General features: G+C 43.5%; 1 protein-coding gene across 4 annotated transcripts in view; it reads left to right on the top strand.

Moving 5' to 3' along the window:
- Positions 1-12,234, top strand: part of LOC126092112 (uncharacterized) — a 221,560-nt gene that overhangs the window by 13,612 nt on the left and 195,714 nt on the right. The window lies entirely within an intron of this gene.

Raw genomic sequence — 12,234 nt, 5'->3', positions numbered from 1 at the left:
TAAAGCATGCAGTTTAGAGCTCATGTGTACTTGACTTTCTTGCTTTGAATGTTTGTTCCTTTTATATCCCAGAATATTGATCATTCCTCCTGGGACACCCTCTATACTCCTTCCATCTTCCAGCTTTCCCTTCTTTACGTAGTACTGGTTTTCCATTTGAGCTCTTGATTTTAATACAGCTGCTTCTCTTTCCTCCAACAGCCTGTTTAATTTTCCTATAGGTGATATCTGTCTTTCCCCTAATGATATCTGCTTTGACATCCTTACATTTGTCCTCTAGCGACTTCCTGCTTAGCAGTTTTGCACTTATTGTGTGTCTCATATTAGGCATTTGTTTTCACTTCATTTGCTATATTTTTTATATTTCCTCATTTCATCAATTAAATTTAATGTCTCCTGCATATCCGAGGCCTTCTTTTGCATTTTACCTATTTGATCCTGTGCTGCCTTCACTATTTTATTTCTTAAAGCTATCCATTTGTCTTCTGTTGTATCCCTTTCCCCTGTTGTAGTGAGCCATTGCCTAATGTCTCTTCTGAAACTCTCTACAGCCTCTTGTTCTTTTTTTGACTTATTCATATCCCATCTCCTTAATTTCCAACCTTTTTTTCAATTTCTGCAGTTTTAATCTACATTTATAATCAATAAATTGTGGTTGGAGTGCACATCTATCCCTGGAAATGCCATATTGTTTAAAAATGATTAAATTATGCTCTGTGCAAAATTCTTCCAAGTGGCTTCCTCTTTAATTCTTTTCCCTCTGTCCACATTCACTTACAATTTTTCCATCACTGCCTTTCCCTGATATCGAATTCCAGCCCCCATCACAATTAAATTTTCATCTTCCTAAACTATCTGAATAGTATCTTTTATCTCACCATACATTTCTTCAGTCTCTTCTTTACATGCAGAACTAGTTAGCATATGAACTTGTACTACAGTGGTGGACGTTGGTTTTGTGTCTATCTTGGCTAAGTGTCATAGTAGCGCACCCAGATTCCTATTTTCTTATTCATTATTAGACTTACTCCTGCATTATCCTATTTCATTTTGTATTTATAAACCTGTACATCAGACCAGAAGTTCTGTTCCTCCTGCCACCAAACTTCACTAATTCTTGCTGTATCTAACTTCAACATATCCATTTCCCTTTTCTAATATTCTTGCCCAATTAAGAGATCTAAAATTCCACACTCTGACCTGTAGGATGCAAGTTTTGTTCCTCCTGATGACATCATCTTCCTGAGCAGCCAGCACCCAGAGATCTGAATGGGTGACTATTTTACCCAAGGAGCTGCCATCATCATTTAACCATGCAGCAGAGCTGCATACTCTTAAGGAAAAATTGTGGGTGTAGTTTCACCATGCTTTTAAACATTTTCAGTGCCAGCACAGCAAGGCTATATGGGCTGATTTCACAGGCAGATCAGTCAGTCGTCCAGACTGTCACCCCTGCAACTACTGTAAAGGCTGCTACCTTTCTACAGGAACCACACATCTCAACAGATACCCCTCCATTATGATTGCATCTACGAATGGCTGTCTGTGTTGTTAAGGCCCACAAGCTACCGCACCGTGGCAAAGGACTCATTTAGGCTTATGTAAATTGAAAGCAACAGAGGACCCAAACTCTAACCTTATGGTATTCCATGTTTGAGTTCTTCAAATTTTGAGTGTCTGTTATGCGATTGACATGGAACTGGTCTAATACATATTGCTTTCTGTCATTTAGATAAGATGAAAACCACAGACATGCAGAGTCCATTATTGCATAATATTTTAATGTTTACATTAGGATATCATGATTCACATGATCAAAAGCTCTAGCAAAGTCACAAAATATTTCCAATTGTACTATTATCTGATTTATTGATTCTGATATATCATCTGTCAAAGTAAATCTGTCCATTCAATTGACAGGCCTTATTTAAATCCGAAGTGTTTTATACAGAGTATGTTTCCCTGTTCTAATTGTTTACAAATTCTGTTGTATATGACCTTAAAAATGTTCGAAAATGTTGGTAGTAATGGGGGTGGGTCAGTAATTCATTACCAATGTTGTGTCTCCTTTTTGTAAAGTGACTTGGCAACAGCACTTTTTAGTCTCTCAAGAGAATTTATCACTGAAAATATTCATTAAACAAGTAGCACACTATATTACTAATTTAAGCTGAACAGTATTCACCATAACCACTTGAACATTTATTAAAAGCCTACTATCAAAGTTTAAAGACTGAGTATTAAGTGAATAATCTACAGTATACTATAACTTATTACATATTTCTCCCATAAGGATGAAGAAGACAAGGTTAGATTAATTACACCACGCACACACACATTTAAGCAGTTATTCTTGCCAAGCTCCATACATGAAAGGAATGGGAAGAAATCCTAAAATGTGGTACTGTGGGAAGTATCAAGTGCCATTCATTTCACAGTTGTTTCATAACATGGATGTGGGTGCATCTTGAGACTTTTGCAGGTACTGTACACAACTAACATACACCCATAATTGCAATTTTTAGACTGTTGGTAGATGTGAAAGTTATATTTTGCCTGTCTCTTGTGAACTGGCAAAAAGGAGGATCCTGCAATGTAAGCCTTTAAAAAGGTATTGCTAAGTATTATCTGTGAGGAAAAGATGACACAGTAAGACATCTTGGCAGGGATCAACATACAATCACTGCTGCAGTACCATTTCCTCACTATAAGTAACACAAATGTCCTCTGTCTGTAATAATGTTGAATTCACCAAATATACTTGGTGTCAATCATAAATGTAGTCGGAAGAGAACCCCCTACTAACAAAAGTAATTGTTATTGAAGTAACTTGCTCGCACACGGCAACTATACAGTCTTGCCACAGGACCAGATATGTTTAGGCAACTTTATAGCAAAATATGATGGCAACATCAACTTACAATAATCTCTTAAAAGAAATATTACACTAATTAACTTTTGTATGAAGATAGTGAAGTTTGCTTGGACTGATCTGTCTGTAAACTCTGATCTAGTTCTTAAACCAGTGAACAATGACTAACAGTACTAGTAGAATGTCTAGTTGGGCTCGTATAGGTGATGATGTATGATATGTCAAGATGCTGTATTGGGGCACTGTGTTGATACTGTCTAACTAACCAACCAACCAACCAACCTAGTGGAGCTGTGTGACAACTTATATCTGCATTTGGCAAATGGCTGTCCCATTTCATAACTATTTGTGTGATGTTAGGAGTGATGAAGCATCTGCCATAGACTAAACAATGAACAGAGAAAAAGTAAACATGTCTACTGGTTGGGGAAAAGGTAGTATTATCCACTATCAAGGCAGTACCAGTTATGAGAAACTCTGGTTACATGATATACCTGAAATTCTTAGCTCCTTTTAGAACAGGTGGAACTAAAGTAAAAAATAGAAGGCAAGCTGTTACGAGGAGGACACATTGTTGAAAAGCCTAAGGTAGTAACATTTATCGACAAACTATAAGGTGACCTCTGAAATAACAATGTAACGATATGCCAAAATTTCATGCCTTTTAGGTAGTGTACTGTATTACCTTCCGTGATAAATTCTGTCATAACTTCAGTAGGGAATACCATTTCAGATTGCCTGCTACATGACTACCATCATGACATTAGATCTCTACAGATGTTAAAGAGACTGAAAGAATGTATGATGGTTCAAAAGAAATTATTCAGATGCTTGAGGAAGTGGGAGATTTAATCAGATACAGCAACTAAGAAAATTTAATAAATAAACATATTTTTATAGAGGAAGTTGCTAACTCCTCTCTCATTCTGTAGCTGAGTGGGAAGTGGAAAGAACACTTGGTCAGTAACAGATTGTAAACCAATGAACTAATTATAACTGCTACAGCAGAAAAGTGTGAAATCCTCCTTTTTAAGAGGTCAGAGGTCATCACACAAACTTCAGGTAAATGAAAAAAAAAATACAGGGTAGAGGTAGTGTACCCAGAAAAGTTCTGCAATGACATTGAAATAGTGGCCACATTGTTACTGTTCAAGACAGGATAGTTACCTCAAAAATATTTCACATAACAACAATATTATGAAAAGAATGAATTGCTACTCATCATATAGGGGTTATGTTGGCACTGATCTGGACTGAGGTTGATGACATCCTATCCACATTCCTCGAGAACCTCAACATCTCCCTATTCTTTTTACCTGGTCCTCTTCAATCTAGCAAGCCACCTTCCTCAAGGTTGTCCTCTACCTCAAAGGTGACTACATCGGCATCTCCATCCATATCAAACCAACCAATCATCAGCAATACCTCCACTTTGACAGCTGCCACCCATTCTGTACCAAGAAGTTCCTCCCATATAGTCTAGCCACCCATGGCTGTCACGTATGTAGTGATGAGCAGTCCCTCCCTGGATATACCAAGAATCTCACTGATGCCTTCACAGACCGAAACTACCCTCCCAACCTTGTACGTAAACAGATCTCCCATGCCTTGTCTCTCCAGTCACCTACCATCGCCCACATTCCCACTATCTGGCCACAAAGCACTCCCCTCGGCACTTAATACCATCCAGGACTGGAGATGCAGAATCACATTTTCTGCCAGGATTTCAAGTGCCTTTCATCATGCTCCGAACTCAGGAATATCCTACCCACTATCTTCCCCACTCCTCCCAAAGTGGTATTCTGGTGCCCACCGGACCTATGTAATATCTTTGTCCACCCTTGTTCCCAACCCCTTACCTCATGGTTCATGTACTACAATAAACCTATATGTGGGATCTGTCCCATACATCCTACCACCACCACCTACTCCAGTCTCCATACAGGCATCACCTATCCTATCAAAGGCAGGGCTACATATGAAAGCAACCATGGGATCTACAAACTAAGCTGGAAACCTGTGAAAACCATGGGATCTACAGACTAAGCTGCAAACACCGTGCTGCTTTCTACATGGGCATGACAACCAACAAGCTGTCTGTCTGAATGAACAGCCACTGACAAACTGTGGCCAAGATGCAGATGGATGACCCAGTTGCTGAACATGCTGTCCAACACAACGTGCTTCACTTCAGTGACTCCTCATATTACTACAATAAACCTTGATGTTAGATATGTCCCACCTGGGTCCTTTCTACTAACACTAGCTTTTCTGAATTGCGTGGGTGAGAACTGTCCCTGCAATATATTCAGTGTTCCTGTAACCCCTCTGGCCTCCCTCCCTGTCCTTCATCCACCTATCCCCTTCCCTGCTCCCATCCCAGCACTCAGCCTTCTATTCCAGCAACACACCCATTAGTGTTTCTCTCCTTTTCTGCTCCTCTTCCCCCCTTTCCCCAATAAAAAAACCTCCTGATTGCACCCAGTTGCCGTGTTCTGTCCGTATCACAACCCTGCATGCTTCCACAAGCAAAGCAGCACTACATCCTCCCCCACCCCTTACCCCCCAGCCCCAGCCTCCTCCTCAACCCTCATCACCCAAGGACTGCTTTGCCCATCAGGCACAGTTGCCGACAGTCCTGCCTCAGTAGGCAGAGACTATGGAGGTGTGTGGTGTGTGTGTGTGGTGTGTGGTGTGTGTGTGTGTGTGTGTGTGTGTGTGTGTGTGTGTTTTTTTTTTTCTACTTTACAAGAAGGCTTTTTGGCCGAAAGCTTAAATAGCAGTCTTTTCATTGTGCCTGTCTGCAACTCAATAGCTCCTCTGTATGTTAAGTATCAATCTATCCTTTTCATGATATTGTTGTTATTACATCTTAGATTTGCCTTTGTTTGAAATATTTGAGTTAAGTTATACATGCTGTCTATAATGTCTTTATTAACCTACAATGTGCTGTTGCTTTTAAACTCCTAATTGTATTTAATGAACTGCATCCATTTTAAAAGGGGAGTGACCCCTCTCCCCTCCCCCTCTCCCCTCCCCCTCTCCCCTCCCCCTCTCCCCTCCCCCTCTCCCCTCCCCCTCTCCCCTCCCCCTCTCCCCTCCCCCTCTCCCCTCCCCCTCTCCCCTCCCCCTCTCCCCTCCCCCTCTCCCCTCCCCCTCTCCCCTCCCCCTCATCCCCCTCTCCCCTCACCCCCCTCTCCCCTCCCCCCCACTCCCCTCTCCCCTCATCCCCCTCTCCCCTCATCCCCCTCTCCCCTCATCCCCCTCTCCCCTCATCCCCCTCTCCCCTCATCCCCCTCTCCCCTCATCCCCCTCTCCCCTCATCCCCCTCTCCCCTCATCCCCCTCTCCCCTCATCCCCCTCTCCCCTCATCCCCCTCTCCCCTCATCCCCCTCTCCCCTCATCCCCCTCTCCCCTCATCCCCCTCTCCCCTCATCCCCCTCTCCCCTCATCCCCCTCCCCCTCATCCCCTTCCCCTCCCCTCATCCATCTCCCCTCCCCCTCTCCCCTCCCCCTCTCCCCTCCCCCTCTCCCCTCCCCCCTCTCCCCTCCCCCTCTCCCCTCCCCCTCTCCCCTCCCCCTTTCCTCCCCTCCCCCTTTCCTCCCCTCCCATCCCCTCTCCCCTCCCATCCCCCTCTCCCCTCCCCTCTCCCATCACCCTCTCACCTCCACCTCTCCCCTCCACCTCTCCCCTCCCCCTTTCCTCCCCTCCCCCTTTCCTCCCCTCCCTCTCCCCCTCCCCCTCCCCCTCTCCCCCTCTCCCTCTCCCCTCCTCCTCCCTCTCTCCTTCCCCCCCTCTCTCCTCTCCTGTCTGTGTGTGTGGGGGGGGGCACACACATGCGTGAGCTGCTCCCCTTCTCTGGCTGAAGAAGTGTCCCCTTTCTTCGGTGCCTACCAGTGATGGGGCTCCTTTCTGGGACCACTTCCCCCAACGTCTCTGATCTGATGGCGCAATTGGCTCCAGCCCATTTGCCTCCCATCTGTATACCCATTCTGTGCTTATTCAATGGAACTGTAAAGGATACTACCATCACCTCCCAGAGTTGCAATCAGTTATTGTCTTTTAGTAGACAGCTTGTGTTGTTCTCCAGGAATCTCATTTTACTGTTGTGTACTCACCAACCCTTCGTGGTTTCCATGTTTTGTCAGAACTGGGTCAGCTCTTTGAGGGCATCTGGTGGGGTCTGCACATTGGTCCGTAAGGATATTGTCAGTATATGGATCCCGCTTCATACCACATTGGAAGCAGTGGCTGTTCAGGTCCACATGGACTCTCCCATTCAGTGCTGCCAATGGTACTTTCTCTGCCATTGATCATTTGCTCTCTTCCCACCCCCTTCTTCCTTCTGTACACTGGTCACCACGTGATAACCTATGTGATTGTGACCACTTCCGATTGTCTCCCTCCCTTCCCACCTCCCAGTGACAAGGTTTCCCCGCTGGGCTTTCCATTGTGTTGATTGGCCTCTATATACCTCCCAGGTCATGTTTCCACCTTCTTTGTAATGTTGTATTGATGAAGTCATGCATGATCTGTCCAACAAGATAATCCATGCTGCCAGCATTGCCAGTCTCCACTTGATGGCCCCCTTTCCTCTTCCGTGGTAGAGCACTGCTGTTTTTACCGCTATTTGTGATCGTCATCGTGCCTTGCAACATTTTAAGTGGCACTCATCCTCCACCAGTCTTATTACCTGTAAACATCTTCTTGCCAAACCCTTTATGTAACCAAATAAACAAACGGGTGTGTTGGGAATGCTTTGTCTCCTCTCTAGATTCTTCTATCCCTTTGTCATGGGTGTGGGCTACACTCTGCAGCCTCCAAGGTTGTCAGCAGCAGTCTTCCATTACAGGAATTGCCCTTCAAAGTGGCCTTCATACAGATCCATCAGTTCTCAAGAAGAACCTTGCAACCTATTTTGTCATGGCACTGGCGTCAACCTCCTATCCAGCTGCCTTCCTCCTCCAGAGACAAAAGGCTGAAACTTCCCACGTATGTTTTACCCCTTGTCAGGCAGAATCCTACAATGAACCTTTTACTGAATGTAAGCTTCTTCTGGCCCTCTCTTCTTCTCAAGATTCAGTTCCTGGCTCTGACTCTCTCCATAAACAATTGCTTCAACACCTCATCTCATTCCTCCACAACAACAATGTTGTTGTTGTTGTTGTGGTCTTCAGTCCTGAGACTGGTTTGATGCAGCTCTCCATGCTACTCTATCCTGTGCAAGATTCTTCATCTCCCAGTACCTACTGCAACCTACATCCTTCTTAATCTGCCTAGTGTATTCATCTCTTGGTCTCCCCCTACGATTTTTACCCTCCACGCTGCCCTCCAATACTAAATTGGTGATCCCTTGATGCCTCAGAACATGTCCTACCAACCGATCCCTTCTTCTGGTCAAGTTGTGCCACAAACTTCTCTTCTCCCCAATCCTATTCAATACGTCCTCATTAGTTACGTGATCTACCCATCTAATCTTCAGCATTCTTCTGTAGCACCACATTTCGAAAGCTTCTATTCTCTTCTTGTCCAAACTATTTACCGTCCATGTTTCACTTCCATACATGGCTACACTCCATACAAATACTTTCAGAAATGACTTCCTGACACTTAAATCTATACTCGATGTTAACAAATTTCTCTTCTTCAGAAACGCTTTCCTTGCCATTGCCAGTCTACATTTTATATCCTCTCTACTTCGACCATCATCAGTTATTTTGCTCCCCAAATAGCAAAACTCCTTTACTACTTTAAGTGTCTCATTTTCTAATCTAATTCCCTCAGCATCACCTGACTTAATTCGACTACATTCCATTATCCTCGTTTTGCTTTTGTTGATGTTCATCTTATATCCTCCCTTCAAGACACCATCCATTCCATTCAACTGCTCTTCCAAGTCCTTTGCTGTCTCTGACAGAATTACAATGTCATCGGCGAACCTCAAAGTTTTTATTTCTTCTCCATGGATTTTAATACCTACTCCAAATTTTTCTTTTGTTTCCTTTACTGCTTGCTCAATATACAGATTGAATAACATCGGGGAGAGGCTACAACCCTGTCTTACTCCCTTCCTAACCACTGCTTCCCTTTCATGTCCCTTTACTCTTATAACTGCCATCTGGTTTCTGTACAAATTGTATATAGCCTTTCGTTCCCTGTATTTTACCCCTGCCACCTTTAGAATTTGAAATAGAGTATTCCAGTCAACATTGTCAAAAGCTTTCTCTAAGTCTACAAATGCTAGAAACGTAGGTTTGCCTTTCCTTAATCTTTCTTCTACGATTAGTCGTAAGGTCAGTATTGCCTCACGTGTTCCAGTATTTCTACGGAATCCAAACTGATCTTCCCCGAGGTCGGCTTCTACTAGTTTTTCCATTCGTCTGTAAAGAATTCGTGTTAGTACTTTGCAGCTGTGGCTTATTAAGCTGATTGTCCGGTAATTTTCACATCTGTCAACACCTGCTTTCTTTGGGATTGGAATTATTATATTCTTCTTGAAGTCTGAGGGTATTTCGCCTGTTTCATACATCTTGCTCACCAGATGGTAGAGTTTTGTCAGGACTGGCTCTCCCAAGGCCGTCAGTAGTTCCAATGGAATGTTGTCTACTCCGGGGGCCTTGTTTCGACTCTGGTCTTTCAGTGCTCTGTCAAACTCTTCACGCAGTATCTTATCTCCCATTTTATCTTCATCTACATCCTCTTCCATTTCCATAATATTGTCCTCAAGTGCATCGCCCTTGTATAGACCCTCTATATACTCCTTCCACCTTTCTGCTTTCCCTTCTTTGCTTAGAACTGGGTTTCCATCTGAGCTCTTGATGTTCATACAAGTGGTTCTCTTATCTCCAAAGGTCTCTCTAATTTTCCTGTAGGCAGTATCTATCTTACCCCTAGTGAGATAAGCCTCTACATCCTTACATTTGTCCTCTAGCCATCCCTGCTTAGCCATTTTGCACTTCCTGTCGATCTCATTTTTGAGACGTTTGTATTCTTTTTTGCCTGCTTCATTTACTGCATTTTTATATTTTCTCCTTTCATCAATTAAATTCAATATTTCTTCTGTTACCCAAGGATTTCTACTAGCCCTCGTCTTTTTACCTACTTGATCCTCTGCTGCCTTCACTACTTCATCCCTCAAAGCTACCCATTCTTCTTCTACTGTATTTCTTTCCCCCATTCCTGTCAATTGTTCCCTTATGCTCTCCCTGAAACTCTGTACAACCTCTGGTTCTATCAGTTTATCCAGGTCCCATCTCCTTAAATTCCCACCTTTTTGCAGTTTCTTCAGTTTTAATCTACAGGTCATAACCAATAGATTGTGGTCAGAGTCCACATCTGCCCCTGCAAATGTCTTACAATTTAAAACCTGGTTCCTAAATCTCTGTCTTACCATTATATAATCTATCTGATACCTTTTAGTATCTCCAGGGTTCTTCCATGTATACAACCTTCTATCATGATTCTTAAACCAAGTGTTAGCTATGATTAAGTTGTGCTCTGTGCAAAATTCTACCAGGCGGCTTCCTCTTTCATTTCTTAGCCCCAATCCATATTCACCTACTACGTTTCCTTCTCTCCCTTTTCCTACACTCGAATTCCAGTCACCCATGACTATTAAATTTTCGTCTCCCTTCACTATCTGAATAATATCTTTTATTTCATCATACATTTCTTCAATTTCTTCGTCATCTGCAGAGCTAGTTGGCATATAAACTTGTACTACTGTAGTAGGTGTGGGCTTCGTATTTATCTTGGCCACAATAATGCGTTCACTATGCTGTTTGTAGTAGCTTACCCGCATTCCTATTTTCCTATTCATTATTAAACCTACTCCTGCATTACCCCTATTTGACTTTGTGTTTATAACCCTGTAGTCACCTGACCAGAAGTCTTGTTCCTCCTGCCACCGAACTTCACTAATTCCCACTATATCTAACTTTAACCTATCCATTTCCCTTTTTAAGTTTTCTAACCTACCTGCCCGATTAAGGGATCTGACATTCCACGCTCCGATCCGTAGAATGCCAGTTTTCTTTCTCCTGATAACGACATCCTCTTGAGTAGTCCCCGCCCGGAGATCCGAATGGGGGACTATTTTACCTCCGGAATATTTTACCCAAGAGGACGCCATCATCATTTAATCATACAGTAAAGCTGCATGCCCTCGGGAAAAATTACGGCCGTAGTTTCCCCTTGCTTTCAGCCGTTCGCAGTACCAGCACAGCAAGGCCGTTTTGGTTATTGTTACAAGGCCAGATCAGTCAATCATCTAGACTGTTGCCCTTGCAACTACTGAAAAGGCTGCTGCCCCTCTTCAGGAACCACATGTTTGTCTGGCCTCTCAACAGATACCCCTCCGTTGTGGTTGTACCTACGGTACGGCTATCTGTATCGCTGAGGCACGCAAGCCTCCCCACCAACGGCAAGGTCCATGGTTCATGGGGAGGACAACAACAATACCTCCTCCAATTGTTTGACTGTATTTGGCTCCAAGGCATTTTCCCCTCTCAATGGACAGACAGTATTGTGGTTCCTGTGCTTAAGACTGGCAAGGATCTGTGGTCCCTTGATAGTTACTGGCCCATCTGCCTGACCAATGTCCCCTGAAAGTTACTGGGATGGATGGTGGCTCACCTGGTCAATTGGGTCTTTGAATCTCGGGACCTTTTATCTCTTTACCAGCATGGTTTTTGGGAGGGGTAGTCTCCAGTCGATCATCTGCATCAATTGGAACTGCAGTTCAGCAGACCTTTTCACAGTGCTGCCATCTTGTTGCAGTGTTCTTTGATCTACGTAAGGCCGTCATCACACCTTGGCACCATCACATCCTCCTTACACTCCATGAGTGGGGTCTTCAGGGTCCCCCCTCCCAGATTTTATTTGTCAGTTTTTGTCCCACTTGTTCTCAGCTCTCCAAGGACCCAGGAGAACGGCATTCCACAGGAATTTGCATTAAATGTTCTTCTTTTCTAATTGCTATTTATGGTTTTGTCACCTCTGCTAGATCATTGGTCACGCCTGCCCTTCATGTGAATGATTTCTGTACTTGGGCTAGCTCCCACTTGATGGCCTCTGCAGAATATCAGCTTCAAAGTGCCATGTGCCCCACTTCCAAATGGACACTATCACATCGTTTTATGTGCAATGTCCTGAAATGTGAAATTATGCACTTCACAAAATGAAAACACATAGCAGACATACCTTATGACTACAATATCAAGGATTCATGATAAAAATCAGTCAGCTCATAAAGAGAGTTATAAAAATATTTGGGAATATGAAATAGAATGGTCACAGAGGCTCAAATCATAGATAAGGCTGGTGGCAAACTTGGTTTCTTTAGTAGCATACTGGAAAAATG

Source organism: Schistocerca cancellata, chromosome 7 (genome assembly GCF_023864275.1).
Source record: "Schistocerca cancellata isolate TAMUIC-IGC-003103 chromosome 7, iqSchCanc2.1, whole genome shotgun sequence".
In the NCBI taxonomy this organism is placed as follows: domain Eukaryota; kingdom Metazoa; phylum Arthropoda; class Insecta; order Orthoptera; family Acrididae; genus Schistocerca; species Schistocerca cancellata.
The sequence above is the reverse complement of the archived record's forward strand: the minus strand, read 5'-3'. Positions and strand labels throughout refer to the sequence as shown.